The sequence below is a fragment of the Pseudochaenichthys georgianus genome, chromosome 17, assembly GCF_902827115.2.
Source record: "Pseudochaenichthys georgianus chromosome 17, fPseGeo1.2, whole genome shotgun sequence".
NCBI classification, from domain to species: Eukaryota; Metazoa; Chordata; class Actinopteri; order Perciformes; family Channichthyidae; genus Pseudochaenichthys; species Pseudochaenichthys georgianus.
In genome coordinates this window covers 21,610,076-21,625,694 of record NC_047519.1, presented here as the reverse complement: position 1 = coordinate 21,625,694, position 15,619 = coordinate 21,610,076, and the positions used below count along the sequence as shown (strand labels likewise).

General features: G+C 40.0%; 1 long non-coding RNA gene across 1 annotated transcript; it reads right to left on the bottom strand.

The window, feature by feature from the left end:
- Nucleotides 1-12,303: 12,303 nt before the first annotated feature.
- Nucleotides 12,304-15,619, bottom strand: LOC117461854 (uncharacterized). Its single transcript, XR_004553759.2, has 3 exons — nt 15,530-15,619; nt 15,344-15,437; nt 12,304-13,547 (listed from the first exon to the last, which is right to left on the bottom strand). It is a non-coding gene; the product is annotated as an uncharacterized lncRNA (long non-coding RNA).

Here is a 15,619-nt window from a genome sequence, read left to right as displayed (position 1 = left end):
GAGGGGCCGAGGGAGGGTGTAGGGGTGAGGTAAAAGGCAGAGGGGATCACAGGCAGTTGTGATATGAAGAGAAATCTCATGCCTCTGCAAAACAGGAGCACCAGAAGGAACAAACAGGCACATGATGAGAAAGGCGGGGGCTGGATGTGGGTCCTCTTCTGTCTTTAGTATTTTGTCTAACTCGTTTGATGTGGATTCAACTTTAATTTAAAAGCATACGTTATGCAAAATGGCCATTTAAAGCACCAGATATTTTTTTTATTATTTCATAGTAAATGATTGTTGCATTAATGTGTGCATCACTTCAATGTTGCACTTGGTAAAGTGGGGTGTATTGAATTAATCTAAACTACTGGGCAGCTTAACCTATGATAATATATAATAATGTATTAGCTGATTAAAATGGTGCATTTATAATCTAAATGTGCAAAGTAGCAGGGGCGGTTCTAGGGGGACAGGGGGGGGCAGTGCCCCCTAACACTGACCTCTGACCCCCCTGTGGCCCCCCTAACAATGAAACGTTTTTTTTTTAATGTATATTTTCTGGTACTCGGTTTGCCAAAAACCGCAGGATTTTGTTGCTGTAATGTGAGATTGTGCAGACACCCTTATGTAAAGTAGAGATGTAACTGTTAATTGCCTTTGTTTTTATATAAATATGGTGTTAGTGCAAACATTGCACTATAACTTAAGCTGAAGCTAACAGTAATAACTATAAGATCTATCTGAAATAAATAAGTGTACTGAAACAAATACCAATAACTGTTTTGCATTGTTTTCTTATGCGCAATTACTTCATACTGTCTAGTTCTCTTTTTCGTCCTGCATTTATTGCGCCCCCCTCAGAAAATAACTGGCCCCCCAGTGGCCCCCCCAGTCAAATTGGTCTAGAACCGCCACTGCAAAGTAGCTAGTAGCTAGTAACTAAATATGTCAAATACATGTAATGGGGTATAAACACATTTGCCAAAAAAATGTAGTGAAGTAAAAAGTAGCATAATATAAAAATACTCGAGTAAAGTTAAAGAGCCTGTGACAGCATCCCAACAACTGTTGTGCAATGAAATATTGGGCTACTAGTAATCTCGAACCGTCAGTTTAAAAAAGAAAAAGCGATACCGTTCCGTTAAATATCAATAATTTCGAACATCGCGGGGAAATTCCTTCGAGTCATTTTGAAGTTTTGGGGGAAGCCGGAAGTGACGTCAATGCGGGAACGCTTCGAGAGCCAAACACGGACAAAGTGTGTTGTCATGCGTAGAAATTGTGAATTACTGAGATTAGGCACGTTAATAATGTTGTAATGAAGTTGACTACAGTATATTCATATTTGTCAGTGCTTTCATGTCAATTCGGCGACATAAACATAAATGATCGTGGTGAAGATGATGATTACATTAGGATTAAAAATCGGGAGTGAGAGCTGCTGAATTTCCTCCCGTCGGATGTGATATCAAAACAAATCGATTATTTTTGTAGTTGTAAACTCAAGTGGATGAAACTACATTTATTAGTGCTTTCATGTCAATTCGGCGAACATATGATACATTAAATGATCGTGATGATGATGATTACAAATCGTTTGTTTGAGCCGGTCTGCATTTCCTGATGAGAAAACAAACCGATGCTTTTTGTAGTTGTAGTACACAAACAACATGGATTAAACGTGTGGTTTTTTTACCACAATGTTGGGGAAATTAATGGATAAAATGCACGGATTATTATTATTATTCCCACTCCGATCGGGACACTAGGTCCACCGGGTCCACCGTTTCCCCGCAGCGAGGCTCCCCCCGTTGACAGTTTACGTGGGCTGGGTACAGTGGCGGACTGGCCATCGGGACGAATCCCGATGGGCCGGTACCGAAGTGGGCCGGTCGGATAAGTAACTAGCACATCCCCCATAGGCGGCGCGTGAGGCTCAGGTTTGAGAAGGCTAAGTAACTTATTTGACCTGACGCTGCCCGCCTCCGGCGTCTAGAGAAAAGAGATCACTCAGTGTGCGGAGTTTAAATCTCTCAAGTCATATTACAGGATAAAGGAAATATAGTTTAAACTGCCGTATGCAGAGAAGACGCCGACGTGTCGCACTTATCATTCATATTACATCATCAATCAGATCATCGATCATATAATATCATAATATATCATATATTTCCTTATCTGAGTCAGCTTCTCCAGCCTCATCTGGCCGTGCAACACTCACAGTGTCACAGACTGTATGCAGAAGTATTATTTTAAGCAACACATTATGTTGACGAAACACTCGAGACAAATGTAATTAAAGTCAGATCCACTCGTGTCTTAGACGTGAACGCGCTCTCAGCTGGAGAGAGAAACCCTGGCTTGATTCACCGAGTTGATAACCAGCGTCGTAGGACCGCTTAGCGAGATCTCGTTTGTTAGTTTGTTGTTGTTAGTTTGTTTGTTACTCAAACATATCCAGGGTATGTTGAACTGGCTTCGTAGTACAGGGCACAGGTGGCTAGCAGCGCTAATGTCAAAGACACAGACATTATACATTATATTTGTATTTTACCAGGATGCAGTGACACAAATATTTACATATTTACATTTACTATCTACAGCAACCGCCGCCCCTGACATCCCCCACTCCCCCCGTTGACAATTTACTAGCGGTACCGAAGTGGGCCGGTCGAGAGTCCCGGGATGATTTTTAGTCCCAGTCCACCACTGGCTACATGACCGTATGATCGCCCATATTGACGCACCTCATTCCTAAACTTCTAACAGATCCAACATAAACCGATCCTTCAGCCTCATGAGCTCTCAGACACGTTCAAAATTAAACTGTCATCGCTGTCATCGCTTGCTGCTGTGTGCACCATCGTGCGTTTTCATGCAGAAGCTGGGATCCTGAACGGTGCAGCTGGAGCGCTGTGCCCGCAATGACGTCACCCATCATTTGGCGGGACTTGAAGAATCCGCGAGAAGATCCAGAAAATTGTCAACATTTAAGGCAGATTAATGGTTATCAAAGTACAAATATCCAAAATCAGTTCAGTAACGGTTTTCAAGGGGACAATATTTACTCAAATTGATGGGTTTGGATGATGGGGGAAAACCGTGTCACAGGCTCTTTAAGTACACGTATTTCAATTTTTTTACTTAAGAAGAGTCCTTGAATAAATGTACTGTCTCATATTATACCACTGGTTAACACTAATGTAAAAGGGGGTCAATAAACATACACATACTTATCAGCCGACTAAGCAGCTCTACGTTTGTCTCTTTTAGCTAGCTAACTGTAGCTAATTATTTTGTAAGTAAGGTGAGGACATTAATTGCATGGTTGTGTCTCACTTGTCACAGAGGTTTTAGTTTTTAAGCTGTCGCGGGTATCATTTCTGAGGAAGAAACATAAAGCAAAAACAAGAATCAACAACATAAGTTGATAAGAGTAACCGCGCTACCTGCCCAGAACCAAAGGAAACACAGGTACAATTAGCCACTCGCTAAAGCTAGCCTCTTAAGAAAGTAAAATATTGTCAGATAAATGCAATGTCCAGATATTTTGTTCAGACGTTGCAGGAGACCAAAACAGAGCTAAAAGCAGAGTTAATGTCTGACTTACAGTCGTTTGGTGGCACGAAACACGAGTCAAAATGAGTGCTAATGTTGTGCCTGCTGGATATGACACTAGCTGTTTGCTAACATGTTAGCTATAACAACTGAATGAGTGACAGCATCCTCATCACAGAACTGACAGCCTGTAGCCTACACTTACTGGCCAATACCTAAATAATGCACTAAATGAATAATTCTTTTAGACTCTCTTAGTGTGAATATTATTGAAGGGGATGTGATTGTGTCATCTGAAATCTATGTGAAAATATTTAAAGTAATTATGTTTTCCTTCTATTCATTCAGAAACTCCCCTGACAAAGGTTAGCAGCATGGTAAGGTAATGGGAGCACGACAGACAGGTGAGTGGAGAGAAGTTGGATGAAATAGGAGACCTGGGAGCTGGGAGCCACAGGGCTATTAATAGGGAGGTGTCCTGAATCTCACTGAGTGGTGAATCCCCGACTGACGTCCCACAGAGAGATGAGTTATCAAAAAGGAAGACACACTCCACTAAGTCTGGTTTATCCTATATAAAAGTTACAACAGAAACAGTGCAAAGAGCATCATTAATAAAATAACACTGACACATGTTACTAACACATGCATTTAGTGGTGGACAAAGTATTCAGGTTCTTTACCTGGTTAAAGTACTAACAGTGACCAAATACACTGTTACAAGGAAATACCCTGCATACTAAATATTGTTTAAAACTCAAAATTATTACCATTAAATTGGATTAAAGTATAAAGTAGCATAAAATGGAAATAATCCAGTAAAGTTGAATTACCTCCAAATTGTTTTGTTTTGATTTTGAAGGACAGTACTTGAGTAGAGTTAGCCTACTCAGTTACTGTCCACTGACTGTTGGGTGCAGTTACGTCACTATTGTTGCTTGTTGCATTTAGTGAGTGTGTCTATTAAAGTGTCACATTACGTGCTGTTGCTAAATAATTCTGGGCAAAGATAGGTCAGGCGCCAGCGAAGTCTCCTCACAACATTATGGATGACCTCATGTACATAGTGTGTGTTTTTGAACTCCACACATGACACAACTCATACACACTCACTTTACATCGCTCCATCAAAGACAAATACACAGGAGTGAATGTGTGTAAATATGTGCGGTTAGTATGTGTTTAGTTCAGTGACACATTTATGAATTGGCAGCCATGCAACTGACTTCGAGTCCTCTCGTGACTAGTTGGTGACACCTCCCGTTTTAACAGAGCTCAGGCACCTCCAGAATAACATTAAGGGACTATTATAGTGCTTGTTAAGCGTTATATTCTGATCTGGTATGCGTCTGAACATTGACAGATTGGGGGTGTGTATTTAAGAAAAAGCGTATTGGACTTGGAATTGATTTAACACAGTCTGGTTATTTCAGAGGATAAGATAACTATTGGTTACAATACACAATATTACAAATAGACAGTGTAAACTCATGCAAAGTGGGTTACTTGCTGTTCTCAACACAAGGCAATATGAATTAAAGTACTTTAGTTCCTAGACAATGATCTCTGTTGTATATTTAAGGCAAGAACAGGTAAAAGGATGGAGGTATAAATCGGTGTGGGTACTTTGATACAAGATGTTTTGGACTTAACGTAAAGCTAGATCCTGACGGCAATAAGCTTAGCGAAGCAGGCATCCAAGTCTTTATGCAAAGCTTAAATTATATATTTTTTTCATGTGCACATGTTTTTAAAAGAAAGATGAGCCCGAGAAAAAGTAAATAGATTAAAAAAATATTTTCATTTACCAATCAGTCAGTCAGTCTTTTTCTTTGGATTCATAGTCATGATCATTTAAAGACATTTACATTGTTGTGTCGCATCAGACAAAACATCCAACATTTGCCTTGTTGAAGTACACTTTATCAGCATAAATTATAATTGTCATATTTAGGTTTAAATTGTGATCTGGACTGTTCTCCAAGCTCATTCCAACACCCTGCTGCCAAACATCAAGAGGGATGTTGAATGTAGTCTTTTTGAACAATGCAACTGGTACAATGCCTAAAAATAGTGCGGCTGAGTCTGAGGAGAAATCCTAAAGTAGGCCATGTCGCCAGGGGCACGCTTTCACAACCAGGAGGGATCAGGGTGTTTTCCATCTGATATCAGCTGCAGGAGTTCACCCTTTCTGTACAGTCATTTAATAAAATGTGTTCCCGAGAGAGTATGGATATGAGTAAGGATATATGTATTAGATGTCCTCAATATTCAGTAATCTTCTTCCATAGCAGGATTACTGCATAACAGCAGACCAAAATCACCTCATTACTTCTTGCAGGAAGATGTGAAGCCACTAGATGGCACTGTATGTTATTACTGATGAGAGTAGTGTTCATTATGGCGGAGGACAAAGAAGTGTCACTTTTATTAAGCTCATTGACAATTTAAAATAAAAGGTCTCACCTGTTCAAACTCCCTGAGCGTGTGAAGCTGAAGAGGAGGAGAGTTGTCTGTTTCATTACGACACAAATCTAAGCAGAGGAAAAATATGTTTTGAAATCACCAAATATCTGTGAATTAGCAAACCATATTAGCAAATATAATTTAACATGATCCTTGACTGCTGTGTACCTGTCATGCGACCTGGGTTTTTGGATGAAGTCTGCTCTTCCACAGCACTGTCGAGAGAAACAAAAACATATTGTCAACACTTACATAATACATAAGAGAGAGGAGAAAATACCTATGAAATCAGAAACCCATATCCGCATATCCATTTATAGATGTGTGAATATCTTACAAAATAAGCTTTGTAATTCTGAGAGAAAGAGCTCTTCTGGAAATTGAAAAAGCTGCTCAAATCTTTTCTCTAACAGCATAATCTTATTTACATGTCTGTGGGGAATTGGGGGTCATCAGGGAGTCCCAGCAAGGGGAGCAACTGCGGCTCAAAGTTGAACCAAGCCACTCAGAGCTTTAGTAGACGTACCTACCTGCTACCAACCAAAACTCAAACCTGATGTGCACATGACAGATGCAATCAGTGCAATCAGTGTTCTCTTAATCTGGTTTTAACAGAGTAATTTCCAATTAAATAAAACAAGATTAATGAACGGGCGTACATCTACAAAATGTTCTACAAAGAGACATGCCAACCAGGAAGAGACTGGAAATAAATAAAATAAATAAATAAACACAAAACAATGACAGATAGGCACAAAATGACTACAATAAACATGACATTACTAAAAAGATACACACAGAAAAGGCTTAACAGCTATAAAATCTGTATTGCTCTTAGAGGTTGTGGGGGCTCATGCATGTCTTTGCCCAGGTGTCGCTTGTCTCATAATCTGTGTGCACTGACCACAGCACAACAGTAGCAGCATAAGCCCACTATTTTTGCCAACCATTACCCCTCATACAGGGCTGCATTCTGTTCATTAGCTGTCCCCTTTCCAATCTCTGTGTGTACATTCCTCCGACAGCTGCTCCATCAGAAAATGTATAGACAGTTGCTGCATGCCAGAGGATTAAACCTTTGCCAGGTGGATGAATAGTCTACATGCTGCATCATTGTGGTGGGCAGGGTATCAATATCACTACGTGTTCACTACTGTTGTGCAAATATCAATGTGATGGTCCATTTTTAGTAACAGTGAGAGCCCCTCTGTGTGGGAGGGATTTGGTGATGCAGTAACCTACATACAATACCACACACTGCATGGAGACTTTGAACTCCAATAACTCTGAATTAATGATAAGTAACTCTTATACTCCATATTGATGCTTAACGTGGGTTGTGATGAGTCAAAACGATTTTTATTATTGAAAGTCATGCAGTCAGTCCTTATTCAGTCGTGCTCTCTCGAGTATTTGAAGGAATTTAATCTTAGTTTTTACTTCTTGGCTTGTTTCATTGAGTGTCTCCCGGCCATGTATCCCAAATGCAGTGTTGGGCCCTTTAAATGTTTGCTACTGTATTGCAATGTAAGTTCATTTGTGCAAAGTAGGCCAAAATTAGCCTCCTGAATCATGTCATCCTATAGTAATCAGAAGATATTATGAATGCATTGGGCTGACAATAGAGACATCCGGTGCAATATAGCAAATGAACGTCAGCAATTTTATCGACAGTGGCTTCAATACCTTTAACAACCGACCCATAAAGGATGCTACTGTATGTGATACAGACACGGCCCTTATCACACCGGAGGATGCACGACAGAACGCTGGAAACCACATATAGAAAATATTCACATAGAAACCGATATTACGTTTTTAATTCACCCAACAACAGTTTATAAGCCCGTTTTTTTAAGATACCCAGTGAGGGCTATAGTGTTCCTCTGCGGTGTTCCCCCGCACACAAGCATCCTGCGCCTCACCTCTCAGACTCTCCCCAGATTTGCTCCGGTGGCGATGAGATCCAATCCATATAGGCTGTTTCCTTCAGTCAACGGGCATTCATGCCGGTAAACCGCTGCTTTAAATCACCAGTCCATTGTTCATTTTGACAGAAAATACAACCACACAGTCAGGAACATGTCATAGTGTACGCGCTCGAAGCACCGCGCTCAGGTTAGGGGGGGGTGTGTGCGGATGCGCGCCCTGAGAATAAATGCTGGATGTGATAGAGCCCCGTCCCACAGAGCAGAACCCCTGCTGTTCAACCTGAACACCAGCGCGAGCTGAGGGGAACAATGAGCTGCTTATAGTAAAACTGCATTCTGAGTAAAAATAATGTTCAAATCAATTCCTGATTTGACTGAAAATTGTTGATTTCCCAAGAATAAGGTTTCCATGACCATATAGGCAACATGTTGATTAATACTCCAGTTTACTCTGAGACAGAAGATCAAACCGTTTTCATGTAATCCTTTTATTTATACATCACATATACTGAGGTAGCTGGGCCAATCAAATTTGGACTGAAATATCGAAATTACATCTCTCTTTGATATTGACTACAATTATTGCTACAATGCATCAATTCATTATCAAGCAAATGACTTGTGCATGCACTCTAAGCAGTGATGCAATACATATTTCGATTTACTTTGATTTATTAATAGTTATATCACACTAATAGGACACTCAATTATTAGTTATGCATGTTTAAAGTACAAATAAACTGCACAATTCTGAATCAGAGAAATATATATAATTTTTAAGATGCAAACAGGGTTGCAGTCTGTTTTAATCCCATGACATGATCTCTCCTCTAGTTTCTCTTAACTGAATTATTGCAAAATACTTGGAAAATGGTTTCTGCACTAACTTTTGCTTTATGCATACTTGGCAACAATTCTCTACAGTTGAAACAATGTGGTATTCAGGGCAGAGAGTAATAAAGGCTTTACAGCACACATTGTTCAAATTTTGCTTAATTATTAGTATTTTTATTTCATTATTCTTTATCCAGCAACTTTCCCATGTTAAAAACACAGATTTAGACAGAGTTAAGTTTTGGGAGTCCGACTCAACGGTTATTTATATGAAGTTGTAGAGGCTTTTGATTGAAAGCTATTTACATTGACTCGAGAGTCCTGCTCTGAAAGAGAAGGGGATTAAGTGGGACGAAGTTAATAAGATTATATCGTTGTTTGGTTTAGCAGTCAGTAACAGTAAAAGGGTGTGTAGAGGGGAAGAGCTGTGTTAATCTTGTTAGAGGAAACAAAGCCTGTGTGTAGTTTCCTCTCAAAATGAAACAGATTTGAATGATTAGAGTGAGTTCTTATCTGAGCCTGTGGCACCATGAGCCTGAAGGATGAAGAATTATAACTGCAAGCTAGTAAAAGACCAAATATATCAGGCTGAGTTTAGTTCAAGTACTTCTTTTTCAGAAGCCTGGTGCATTCTTATTTCTAACAACATACACTCACATCAGTCCTAAAAGGTTTCTCAGCTCCTTGACGCTATCATGTGTGGTGACGTGGAGTTTATTGTGACTTGTTTTTGTTAACTATGGCGCCCTCTTCTGGAGTGGGGGTGTTCAATTCAACTAAATGTGTTTTAGTGCTGCATATATATTATACATTCAAAAATGTTTTCCACCTGTTTTTATTAAAATAAGGCTACTGTGCTATTGTATTTAACATATACTCTTGATACATTTCCTGTTGGATTAATATCAATGCACTACAGGAGAGACAAACATTTCTTGCTCATTATTTACAGATCACAGATTGTCATTTACAGAATAAGTAACAACGTGTTGAGATTTGCAGCGATGACTATGGTATTAATTAGCTTTATTTGTTTATTTTTAAGCCAGCAAGTTTACAATTCTCTTGTAGTCAGCCAAATTAGCTGCAATGACTTCATCAAACACTAGATGTCCTCATAAACCTGCTTTGCACTCACGCATTTAGCAGTCAACATCTCCAACTATACACAGTAATACTTCAATTAAACAACACATCAGTCCTCTTAAAATAATCACTCCAGATACAGGAGGATCTTGTGTTTCTTAAAGGTCCCCTATTATACTGTTTTTCATCAATATATTATATGTCTCAGATATATACAAAACATGTCTCTGAAGTGTTTGGCTCCAAATACCGAACAGATCATGCATTGTAGCATCCCATCAACCCCTCTGTTTCAGCCCTGTTTCAAAAGTGCTGATTCTCTGTCTGTTACTTTAGATGAAAATAAGGAGCCCCTCCCCACGCCCCTCTGAGAGATATTTGGTTAAAAAGAACACAATGGTGCTCTAGGAGGATATTCAGGTAATAAGGTGTGTGTGTGGGGGGGGGTGTTACCTTGGTTGGTTATTGGCTAATGGTTACACAAGCCAAACTTGATGACATCATAAAGTGACCAAAATCTGATCAGCTCATTTTCAGACAGGTTTTTATATAAATGGATCAGGACAAAAAGAGAGAGAATCTTTTTTCCTGAAACTTTCAGAATCTCTTTACACAGAGGGGACACGTGTTTCTGTATAAAAGACATGAACAAGTGGATTTTGCATAATAGGTGACCTTTAACACCTTCTCTCAAAGACTACCCGGGGTGCCGACTTGACCCCCAGAGGTTCTGAGATTAACAAAGGGACGGGGGCTATTGTGGGGTCTTTGTCCATCATCATCATCATCATCTCCTCAGCCTGGGCCATCACCTCCAGCTCGGGGCAAGTTTCTGGGTACCAGTCTACAATGAATTTATCCTTGGCCTCACAATAGTTCACCACCACTTCCTCAGGCTGCTCCCCAAACACCCAGTCTGGAGAACAGGAGGGAGGAAAGAGAGTGGATGAAAGAGAAATGCTGTTAGTGATGATATGCACATAGTAGGGGAGACATGGGTGGATAATCTGAAGAATGGGCCTCAAAATGTTAATAATCTGCTAATAATAAAACATTTGAAAGTCACCAACATGTTTCGTCAGGCAAACATTTCAGTTTTATAGTAGCTCATCAAATGCAACATACTAGTCTTTGGACTTAACATACAATACATCTGTTAAAAATTTAAAAAGATTAACACATATTCTATTAAAAGTTAATATTTGTTCAAATCTTGAATTAAATGTTCAAATTGTTTATATTCTTACTTTAACTATAGCATTTTAAATTGGCTACCCAACCCTGTGATGGGACCATAGTATGGTTTGCACACATGCATAACGACTTTAATCATTTATCACCTAATTATAGAAAACATTTGTCTACATTCAAACAAATCTATAGCTGTTTGCTGAACTGTTCATTTGCTGCTTGTGAAATATTTAACATAAATTATGATAGAGACATGAGGCAGAGGGTGAAAACTGTGCCACTTACTGTAACCCCATCCCCTTACCTCTGACTTAAAAAGGACCTACAGCACAGAAACAAACCTGCAAAGTCATGGATGAGGTCTATGATGAGGTGGCCGATGATGGCATAAAGAACACCCAGCACCACGAAGACGGCCATGATCAGGTAGAGGACATATGGAGGCAGGTTGACAGCGTCCCGAGAGGGGGGAATGTAGCTCTCAAACAACACCGTCCCATCGTCTTCTCTGTAAGGAAAGTTTGAGCTGTCCTCCGTCCACTCCATCGCTGAGAGTCTTCAAAGTCAGCCTGGGAATCCTCTTAATGTCTCAGAGTCATTACTGTAAGGAAAGGAGCCGACACATCTTTTCAACTCACAAAGTGATCAGGAGGAAGTACCTCATTGCTCCACAATATTTAACACAATGACAATGCATTAACCTTTCAAACGTGTAGCTTTCAGATCAACTTCCACTTACAGCAAGGAAGCAGCAGGCAACGACCTTCCAAAACACCGGGTGTCTTTACATTCTTGTGAACACCAAGCGAATTTAAAATCATAAAAAGTACCACTGCATCTCTCATCCTGACAAGTTTTTAATTTTGTTTCCCTGTGCAAATGTTCTGTCTGCCTGTGGAGATACACAGATGGGAATAGATTAGCTGCAGCAGCTTGAGGCAGTGAAGGTCAGAGGAACGCCTCCACCAGCACAGTCTATTAATTAGGTGAGGGATATTTACCTGATGAATAGAACAACATCTATGTATATATACGCATGTTTGTATGTATGTATTCATTTATGTATGTATCTATCTATGTATGTATCTATGTACGTACCTTTCTATTTTCTTCTTCTTACAGCTTTATCTGACAGTATTTAATATAACTAATGTAACAGTGACCCTTGTCATTATGGATAAGGTCACTGCCCCTGACGTACCCAGGTATTACAAGAAGGTAAGATGGATTAAAGGACACAGACAAGACACTCTCGTATGATTCAGTTGTTTACTAAAGAGAAGCTTAGTCCAACACCAGAACAGACAAAACTGATACACTTTTTTCTTCCGCGACACATTACAGCAACACGTCTGACGTTATGGAAAACTTCAGGTTATGATTTTGACTGGACAGTGAAGAAATAAACAGATTGTAATTCTCATACAATTTTATAAAACTTTCTTTATATTTTCATTCAGCTTTTCTTATATACTGTATAGATACATATATAAATATATAGTCTTTGGATTTACACTTAAAGGTGGGGTAGGTAAGTTTCAGAAACCGGCTCGAGATACACTTTTTGTTATATTCCATGGAATGCTCTTAACATCCCGATAGCAATGAATATCTTAAGTGCTTTGACAACAAATCCATTAAAACATTTCATCTGTGGAAGCCGTGGTACTGTAAAAAGTAAAACCACCGTACAACCACCGCCCTTCTGTCAGCCTTCCATCTCGTGCACGCACAAATGTATCTCGTGCCCTCATTGGGCGTGCATTGCAGCAGTACCTCAATGACTCGCCAGCAACAGGCCACTTTCACCAGTCTGCTGACGTCATGTGCGCGTTCATGTGTGTTGGAGGAGGTGCTCTGTAAGGAAGTCTGAAGGAAGGGGCGGATTCTTTTTGGCTGCGTACTTTCAAATTGTAGTGCACTCGAGCCGGTTTCTGAAACTTACCTACCCCACCTTTAAGTTATTGAAATATAGTGTATTTATTTAGCTCACATAAACATATTTAAAGTTTGTAGAAAATGTATGAGACATTATGGAATATGTAAGTTATCAAAGTAAGCATTTGTTTCGTATTAAGATAAGTACAAACTTTACGTTATATTAAGCCACGTGTGTTTTTTATAAAACTAAATTACCTTAGCATTAAGCATCACTACAGCAAGAGACAACTCTGATCAATGCATTGAAATCAGATCAATATGCTAAAACAAAAAAAGTGATCTGAACTCAGGGGGAGGTGGCATAGGAGGTCATGGGGCAGGTGAAGGTCACACTATGAGCAGATATTCTTTTTTCTCCGGGGTATGGAGGATGGACAGATGGACGGTGGTAGTCCACATCTTCCGGCTAGAAACCCGGCAGCAGGCCCTCTTTTTCCATCTCCATCCTGTCTTTCCCCATCAGCTTACTGCAAGCGCTCAGTCGGTGCCCTTCTGCTGTTTCCGCTCTCCCTTCCTCTGAATTATCCTCCACTATTTTGGGACCAAGGAACCAGTCTGTAGAGAAACAGAGAAGAAATCAGACAGTAAAACAAGAGGATTTGTCTTTGACTCCTAGTGTAACTTTCAAAGGGGCACTGCCCCAATTTTACATATAAAGTGCGGTTTTACTCATCAGTGAACCTTAAGAAGAAAATATAGATGTTCTTCTAACGGGAGCTCTCTCAAGTAAAAAAAGACTACACATTTTTAAAAGAAGTGGGCATTTATCAGGCAGAGGCGGTCAAGTTAAAGACGCTTTTGAGTTGCATTGTTCTTAATTTAGGACTAAAAGTCTGGATATCTTGGCCCTCTCCACTTTGTAAAGTACCACTTAAAGTTGTTACTTTAGGAGCAGTTATTCACTTTAGTCAATCACATTAATGGTATAACATGGAAACAGCTGGGAAGGTTGATTTCAGAACACAAACATCAGGGTAAATGTTACTGAAAGTCATTTTTTCACATTGTCAGGGAAAGATAACACACTGATGTAGTCTTGGCCCAACATGTCGGGAGGGGAAAAGTGACACCAGGGTGAAAAGAGTGATTTGAAAGGAAGTGGACGACACCAGCCAGGCTGTTACCTGCGAGGTCATGCATCAGGTCATTAATGAGATGTCCTACTATGGCGTAAGTGGCCACTATGACCAACACCACCGCGGCTACGATATAGACTACATTGCGCGGCAGAGTAATAGCATCTCTCGCCGGCGGTATGAAGTCCAAGAAATAGGCCTCCTCCTCTTTCCTGCTGGTCACCTGCAGGATCTTCCGGTGCTCAAACACCCACTGTGAGAGGTTCAGGAGCAGGGCTCCTCCTGTGGCGTTCAGGGACACAACTGGTTGTTGGTTCATGGTTTAGGTTGCTGTGGTAGAGTTTAAAAGTGGATACTGTCTTTCAAAAGATAGCCTGTTCAAGCAACGTGGTGAAGCTTTTTGGATGTTTCTTTGGGTGATGTATTTCCTTTCTTCTTCACGGCCCTCTGAAAGCTTAAGGGGGATAAAGGCGCATTGGGGACGAGGAGGGAAAGTGAGAAGAAGATTTTAACATTTTATTTTCTGAAGTTGGTAAGTATGGCCTGATGGATGACGGATGGAAATGTCAATATGGTCCAAAAAAGAGAAGATGGTCTCTTATGTGAGTGATGCAAAACTACGCCAACAGTGCTAATCTTTCGTCTAGACCTAAATCTCAGAATCCCTCCTTCTAGTATTTTGAGGGGCCCTCGGTCACACCATCGGTGGGGAGCAAGGAGTGTGAGACGGACGAGAGGTGAATATAGGACAGACAGAGCTAATAGGATTGAATCTGTCACAGAGCAATATCAGCTTTCCATCTGTAGGGATTAGAGATAAGAGTGAGGAGAGGTGGACAGTAATACGACAAAGAGGCTTATGGTCCTCCATGAACATGCTGCATATATATATTTATATACATGATACATATTCTATATTAGAGTAAACCCTCTTTCTCTGGGCTTTTAACTTGCATCACTTTATGGATATCCTGAGCTTTCAATCCATCCATCCACTTCTTATATTCTATAAATGTCCTTTCACATAATTTACTGATATATTTTCATGGCTCATTTCTTGCTTGATAACACAGCAGATGGTGATATTTCAAAGTGCGTCCAATAAATATCCCCACGGGTAGTAAAACTACATCATCAAATGCAATTTATGAAAGACTCATATGAAAATATGTTAAGGAAAGAACATATCTCCCTGTCTCGCTTAAATTATGAAAAGCTATAAGAGAAGACAAAGAGCAATTGTTGATGAAATGAGGAAGTTTTATGACTCCTTACCTTGGGATAAAGAGTTGAAAAAGCTCCTCAGTTATTTTCTTTGACTTGCAAATGAAAGGATTTTTGGATTGGTGAGTGTTGTACACAGGCGTCTCTGGAAATAACCACAAAAATACATGTCAGAAATGTATGTCACACAGAGAAACAGGCCAAACAAAGCTTCAGTCATATCACAGCAGAACCCACCATCAAGGATAAAGTGGGCAGGTAATTGATCTAAAAATATTTATTTTCTCGTCTCAGTTGTTCTCGATCGAGCATCAGGATGTAGATTGC